Raw genomic sequence first — 8,546 nt, 5'->3', positions numbered from 1 at the left:
ATACTGCCTCAGAAACCCAAGGAGGGGTCTCGCTATGAGTTGGGTTCGACTTGACGGCACATAACAACAACAACAAATTTGTGTGCGTGGGTGTGAGTGTAAGCCTGTTTGTGCTGGACTACATGCCGCTTAAAATCAAAAGACTGAATGCAAGTATTAAATAAAACCTTTGTCTCCCCGTTTAAGCTCTAGTTCTCTACCCTGTTGGTGTGGTCCTTGAACCCTCCTCCAACATTCCATTCCATTCTGTATGTGTGAGAGAGGAGAAGGTTGATCTGTGATAGAAATCAACTTCTGTAAATGGCAAATACTGATATGTGGTCAATTTCAAGATGTGAAATTGTGAAGATGCTAAACTTGGAGTTGGGACTAGATGGACATAATCAGTTCTTATGGACTGATAACAGCCATCTTAACTCAGCAAATTACAAAATTATTACTCTTATTTCTCCCCAAAATCCTAAACTCTCTGAGGAAACAATTAAATATACAAAAAATAAAAAAAATACAGAAAAATAAAAGGTTTATTCTGACTCATAACCACCCTTTAGGGCAGAGTAAAATTGAGCTCTGGTACCATAGTGGCTAAGGCACTTGACTGCTAACCAGAAGGCTGGTGGTTCAAACCCACCAGCCACTCCTCAGAAGAAAGGTTGGGCAATCCTATTTCCGTAGTGATACTGCCTCGGAAACCCAAGGAGTGGTCACTATGAGTCGGGTCCGACTCAACGGCACATAACAACAACAACAAAATTGCCGCACAGGGTTTCCAAGGTCTTAAATCTTTATGGAAGTCAACTGTCTCATCTTTCTCCCATAGAGTGCTGATGGTTTCAAACTGCTGGTCTTTGGTTAATAGTCAAATGCTTTAATTGCTATACCACTAGTTTTTTTTTTTTTTTTTTAATGAGGTAAATTTAAATTCATGTGTTTTTTTTCCTCCTTTTAAGTTTCTGGTAAAAAAAATGAATTAAATATATTTCTCAGTATAAATATTAATAAATAAATAAACCTTGATGGCTCAAAGCCCTCTCGTATTTTATTTATACCCCTTTAGTGCAATCTCTACTGCACAATCTCTTTAGACAATTGTTTACAAATGTATCTGCTTCTATAGGAAATAACTGTTTGTGTGTGCGTGTGTGTGTTACTTTACATAAAAGTTATTTTCCTCTATAGTTTATTTTCTTATGTGTTTCATTTGACAATATTTCAAAGATCTGTTATTATATAATTTATTGAGGTAATATTTATTTTTATTCAAGCTATCTATCACTGTAATGGTTAATGTTTTGTGTCCACTTGGTACACTATGATTCTCAGTGATTTGGCAGATACTGTGTGATCACTCAGCACTTTCTGATCTGATGGGATCAGTAAATCAGATGAAAGAGAAATTTCTTTAGGGTTGTAGACAGTACATAAATGGTTGTTGTGGAGAGGCTCACTCTCTCTTTCGACCCTGCCCTCTGCTTGTTATCCAGTTTCTGTTTCCTGGAACGTAACCCTATAGAAGTTTCTGTCCTGCCCACTGATCTGCAGAATTTGGATTGGTCAGCCCTCCCTGCCACCTTGTGGTCCAGCAGAGGTCTCTAGCTTGCCTCTTTACCTGCAAAGTTTGAGCTTGTCAGCCCCTGCAAACATATAACCCAGAAGAGGTCTTTATCCTATCCCCTGACCCATGGTTTATGGATTTGCTAGTCCCCATAATTGTATCAATCATTTCCTCACAAAGCTTCAAGTAAATGTCTGTCCATATATATATATATATATATATATATATATATATATATAGCTGCTTCACAGTTTCCAAGGTAGTAAATCTTTAAAGAGGTAGATTGCTCAGTCTTCCTTCTGCAGAATGGCTGGTGGGTTCGAATTACGAACCTTCTGGTTAGCAGTCAAATGCCTTAGGCACTATGCCACTACAGCTCCAGAGAACTCAGATTAAACAATCACCAACCACCACCTGTCCGTCAGTCTGTCATACTGTGGTGGTTTGCTTATCGCTATGATTCTAGGAAGGTTGGGCATTCCTACTTCCATAGTGATACTGCCTCAGAAACCCAAGGAGGGGTCGTTATGAGTCGGGGCCGACTCGATGGCAAATAACAACAACAACATGATTCTAGAAGCTATGCCACTGATATTTCAAACAGCAGCAAGGTCACTGATGGCAGATGGGTTTCAATGAAGTTTCCAGACTAAGAAAGACTAGGCAGAAAGACCTTGCTATCTACTTCCCAAAATTAGTTAATTAAAATGGGAAAGATCACAGACTATTTCCCAATATAGTGCTGGAAGATTGGCCCATTATATGGCTAGGCCTGTAAACACCCCCAAATGGCTCCTGCTCCACCATCTTAAACTTTGTACTCTCTTTCTTTGGCTTCCCCTCCCAATACATTCCTGTCCCTCTGCATAAAATTATTCTGAGGCATTTGCTTTCTTGGGTTTGAACCCTGAAACACCCTGTGTTGGAAGTCACTCAAAATGTACAGTATTCACAGCAGTGTGCCCAATGAAATTGAGAAGATGGTGCAGGAAGGGAAATGTTATGTTCTATTGTACAGGGGTCTGAGCTGACATGATGACAACAAAACTATAATGGTCACCCACAAGTAAGAAGAAAGGAAGTAGGTTAGCATGTTGAAAAGTTATACTTTCACTTATTTTCCTTTCGTTGTTTTGCTTAGACGTAGTAGGTCAAGTGGAAATAATTTTAAGCCAGAAGACAAGCAATATAGATATGTATCTTTTATTAAGTAACTGTGTGACATTACTTGTCACATATCCTTTGTGAGAATTGGTTGTTTTATTACTCATTTCATAAAAAATTAAGTGATAACTGCACAGGAATAATTTATTGCAATATCTCTGGTGTCTGATTTATTGTAGAATAGGGTGCAGTGGATAAGGCATTTGACTGTTAACCAAAAGGTCAGTGGTTCAAGCCCACCAGCCACTCAGCTGAAGAAAGAAAACAGAGTCTGATTTCACAAGGATTTATAGCCTTGGAAATCCTATATTGGTTGCTGTGAATCAGCACTGACTCAATTGCAGTTTGTTTGTTTGTTTGTTTGTTTTTCAGGTTTTATTTCAATTGTAGTGGGTGAATGGCACAGATAGATGATAGATAGATAGAGGTAAGTGAGTGACAGAATTGGACAGAGAATATATGAGCTCTCCTTCTCTCACTCTGGAACTGCAAAACTATCATGATGTTCAAGATTCCTCATCTCATTACGATCTCATCTAAGTGCCAATTTAATGAATCAGTACATCTTTCATGCTTTGCTGTAATCAAGCTGTTGGTAATTATATAACCACACATGACTATATACCAAAAAATCAAACTCACTGCCATGGAGTCGGATCCGACTCATAGCAACCTTTCCTTGGTTTGCCGAGGTGGTATTACTACCAAAGTTGATTGCCCAACCTTCCTTCCAAGGAGTAGCTGGTGGGTTTGAATCGCCAGCCTTCTGGTTAGCAGTCAAGTGCTTTAGGTGCTATGCTACCAGAGTTTCTACTTGAATATATATTGAATTGTTTTCATTGGGCAAAAATAAGGACTGGAAAAGAACATTTAACCAATCCCCTAGGTTCTTCATTTGGAGCTCTGGTGACATAGTGCATAAGGCTTTTGACTGCTAACCAGAAGGCTGGTGGTTCAAATCCACCAGCCACTCCCTGGAAGGAAGGTTGGGCAATCTATTTCCATAGTGATACTGCCTTGGAAACCCAAGGAGGGGTCACTATGACTTGGATCCGACTCCATGGCAATGGTTGCATTTTGTTGCTAGGTTTTTCATTAACAAACAGTACTTTATATTGAGGATTTTTAATGAGGTTATCAGCCATTCTGTAGGAAGAAGTTGTAGCAGTCTGTTTCTGTAAAGATTTTAAAAAAAGAAAACCAAACCTACTGCCACTAAGTAGATTCCAACCCATACTGACCTTACAGGACTGAATAGTACTGCTCTATAGGGTTTCTGGGTTTCTGAGGCTGTAAATCTTTATGGAAGCAGACTTGCCTCATCTTTCTCCCATAGAACAGCTGGTGGGTTCAAACTGCTGAACTTTGGTTAACAGCTCAATGATTTAACCACAATGCCATCAGAACTCTGCATGAAGATTTATAGCCTTGGAAATTCTATAGGTCAGTTCTACTCTATTATATTAGGTCACTAGAGTCAGAAGGAACACAACAGCAATTTTATTTACTTATTTTTTAATAGTGTTATTGACCTAAGCCACTTCCCACACCTCCCAATCTCTTCGACTGCCAATTTCAGGCATTTTACATAGTTTGCTTATGAAAACTTAAATTCTCTCTCTCTCTCTCTCTCTTTTTTTTTTTACTTTTTGTTGTACAATTGGATACCATATGTGACAGCACATATTCAATTTTGAAAAACCTGGTTGCTTACAATTCAAGCCAAATGCAATTCTCACTAATTGCTTTAAACTATTCTACAATAAGGAGACTTTAAAATGTGCATCCCAAGATGCATTTATTGTGAAAAGTTAAAATGAAATTTTATTATCAGCTATTCTTATATTTTAACCTGATAATAATTATCCCTTGATGCTTGCCAGAACCAAACATAATTAACCCTAAAAGAATCTCAGGTTTAAAGAAAATAGTAATAATCATAAAAAGTGGTATGAGAAACAATAAATCAAAGTTAATGAAGCAACATTAGCACTTTTATGTTGTAGGTTCTAATTAGAAAGTCTGTTAATGAAATTGGGGCATTTACTTAATTGCTGTGAACAATTATTTTCAAATTAAGCTTGGCAATTAAATAGCATGATTAAACTCAGAGCAGTGAATTTAGGTAGGGGTATATTAGCTATTTTGCATGCTGTATTATGTATGGCAGTTGAAACTCTGAGTAACTGCTGATTAACAAATGTAAATTACATGCAGTATTTCTTGATCACATCAATTTATGCAAAGAAGTCTCCCATTGCCTTGTGTATTAGTCTTGCACAGTAGCTTGGAACTACTGGAACCTCCAACTCCGGCCAAACCAACATATCTTACGTGGCTACTTTTCTTCCCCCCTTTTCGTTAAATATCAAACCTGAAATACTTTTCTATATTTATGGGCTATATTTGCTTCCTTTTTTTTTATTTAGCACTCTGCCAATTTTCTCAGTCCCCAGTACCATCACAAACAATACTAACTGCTGCAAACAGGTCTTAAAATGATGATACATTAATCATTTATTTGAAATAACTATTTCAGTGTTTCTATTTTACAGGTAAGGAGCTCTGATGGTATAGAGGTTAAGGCATTTAACTGCTAATGAGAAGGTCAGAAGTTCAAACCCACCAGGCACTACGTGGAAGAAAAATGAGGCAGTCTGTTTCTGCAAAGGTTTACAGCCTTGGGAAACCAATGGGAGTCATTATGAGTTGGAATCGAATCGATGGTAGGGAGTTTGGTTTTTGGTTTATATATATATAGATACCATATTTCATCTCATCCTCTTTCCCTCTGAGACAGATATGACAGGATGTTCTGCTGAGACTGGCATAAGATCATGTAACAGAGAGTCTTTAGGCCAAATGATTGACTGCTTTTGCTAAGGTTGATTGATTCACTCCTCCTCTGAAGCTAGCATGTGCATAGTTCCCTCATCTAGCAGCTAGCAAGCACCTAGCAGACTCCTTTATCTTATAGCTATCATTGCATAGTCCCCTCATCTTACAGGGAATATATCCTAAAAATGTTTACCTAGGTCGCTATGAGTCGGGTCCGACTTGACGGCACATAACAACAACAACAGAACTACTTAACCTGATCCCACATGCACAAAGAAGGCCCTTCTACCCTTTTGCTGACCCGGGAACATTGAAACTCATGTCAAGGAACCAAAAGTCACCAGAATTATGTCATTTGTGCTACAGGGAGCCATTTCAAAAGCGAGGGGTCTATTGGCCACTTCTGTGCTAAGCTATAACCCTGCCCTCTATGAAAAAGGCATGATACTTCCCCAAAAACCATGAATATATGTAACTCTTTACATCCCTGTAGACTTTAAAACTTCCCTAACTGCTTTTCATTCAAGGAGACCCTTCTAAGAAACTATTGTCACTGTCCCCTTCCTCCTGCCAAGAAATAAAATCCTTCTAACTCCTTCCACTTGACTCACTCATTTTTGTTTGAGTGAAATTGGTGAACTCACCTCTCTCTTCCTCTCTTTCCTCCTAGGCCTCTTTCTCTCCCTCTCATCTCTAAGTCTACATTTATCTCTAAATTTGTCTCTATTTCACTCTCTAATAGCATACTTTCCTGGATTTGATTCAATTTCTCCATATTTCAGTGTTTCAAAGTCCACGATTCTTTCCTACATGCAGGTGGGTACCCCTGAAGGTGTTTAATTAGGTTTCCATTTTAAAGGGTGGTAATTACATTGATTTAAATTTCTATTGTCCTCAATTATTAAATAAATATGTAATTATTAAATATGTAAGTCTCATCTTCTGTGTCAATTTTTACCATATTTGTTTTATTGCTTTCCTTTTTCATTTATTGTGAAATAGAACTCCTCGTTGACTATAGAAAACAAAATACTAATATTAAATTGCAATAAGTTAACAGTGATAATTCCCTAAATATACAAGTTGCTTCTCATTATAAGGATATGGGAACTTCATATTCAAATTACGCACATCACATTGGGGTCTCAATCAGCCCCAAAAGAAAAGAAGCAAATAAAATAGCAATTGTATCTAATTTTGCCTTTTACGTCTCTGGAACAAGATATATGTATTCAAAAAGTGCTGCTGTGCTATTTGTGCTTTTAAGTAGCAATTTAACAGCCTCTTTACTATACCTCATTATTTAGAAACAAATATAAATATTATTAAGATGAAACACTCATTTATTTTGGGCCAAAAAAAAAAAAAAAAAAAGGCCAGAAACCCGAACAACAGTTTATGAAAACATTTTATCTATATTAGACAGCATAGAACATAATGATATTTCAGTCTACATTTTAATATATATCCAATCTTCCACCTCCCTTCAAAAAATAATCATACACAAATAATCTAATTCTTAATGAACATTTTCAAACTCGGGAGTAAATGTTATATATTATCAGTATGATTTACTCTATGGCCATTCTTTAAACTGAAGTATAAAACAATCAATTGTATGTCACTGTATTTTTCTTGCTTTTTTAACATAATTATTTAAAGTAAACTATGCTTTATTTGCTAAGGGGCTCAAAGGGTAGATGTCATCTATCTAAAATTTGTATAAATGCATGATGTTTATGTTGCTATGAATATTTTATTAAAGCAGATTCACAATGCAAATTTTAATTAAAAAAATTATATGCTATGTGATATAAAATAACAGCAAGAGTATTTAAATTCCTAAGAGAATTTAGGGAGCTCTGGTAGCATAGTGGCTAAAGCACTTGACTGCTAACCAGAAGGCTGGTGGTTCAAACCCACCAGCCACTCCTTGGAAGGAAGGTTGGGCAATCCTACTTCCGTAGTGATACTGCCTCGGAAACCCAAGGAGGGGTCGCTATGAGTCGGGGCCGACTCGACGGCACATAACAACAACAACAAAAGAGAATTTATACAATTATATTATACTATTAAAGAGATCCTCCAGACAAAAAAATGAAATGCTGAATTACTCCAAAGAATTGTTTCCTTTCATGCCTTGGGCCTTTCAGTGATTACATTCTCTGTGCCTTGAAAACACCTGCTTTCAGGTTTGATCCATGTGATTCTCATTCATTTGGTCTTCATGAATGTGCCATTATCACTCTCTCCATGTCTTCTCTGGATCTCCCTAGTTTACACTATTTGTTCTTGCCTCTACTGGAAAATAAATACACAAATATACAATACAATCAGGTTATTTGCCACTGAATATGACCTCATGTGTTACAGAGTAAAACTGTGCCATAGGGTTTTTGTTGCCTGAAATATTTCCTAAAAGAGTGTTTCTTCCAAGGAGCCTCTGAGCGCATTCTAATCGCCAAGGTTAGCAGCTGATCACAAAACATCGCCAGCATTCAGGCTGCCATTCTCCTCCGATAGCACTTGCATTTCCCTTTGAAAATACACCTGGACTTATTTATTATCCATATGATTTTCTGAAAGAATATAAGCACCAAGAGTTCAAACAACACTTTCACTTTTCATCACATCTGCTATATGATGTTATCCCATCATGTAGCAGATGTGTGTGTGTGTGTGTGTGTGTGTGTGTGAATGAGTAAATGTCCTCCTAATTTGTGTTCATGACCTCCATGTTGTCCGTCCAATTTCATTATCTGGCTCCAACTGAACTCATTTATCAAAATTCTAATTTGATCAATCTGTGCACCAGCTCATGTACACGGGGAGTCCCCACTTTCTTTGTTCAAAAGTCCCTGAGGATTTAAATACAAGAACAGTCTTAATTCACAGTCCAAGTTTTCTCATTTCATGGGAATAAAGTAAGACCTCATAGTATTGAACCATCCCTTGAGGGACAATGATTTACAGAAAAAAAAAAAAAAAA

Source organism: Orycteropus afer, unplaced genomic scaffold, assembly GCF_000298275.1.
Source record: "Orycteropus afer afer isolate SDZICR_OR568_19922 unplaced genomic scaffold, OryAfe1.0 scaffold00812, whole genome shotgun sequence".
NCBI classification, from domain to species: Eukaryota; Metazoa; Chordata; class Mammalia; order Tubulidentata; family Orycteropodidae; genus Orycteropus; species Orycteropus afer.
The sequence above is the reverse complement of the archived record's forward strand: the minus strand, read 5'-3'. Positions refer to the sequence as shown.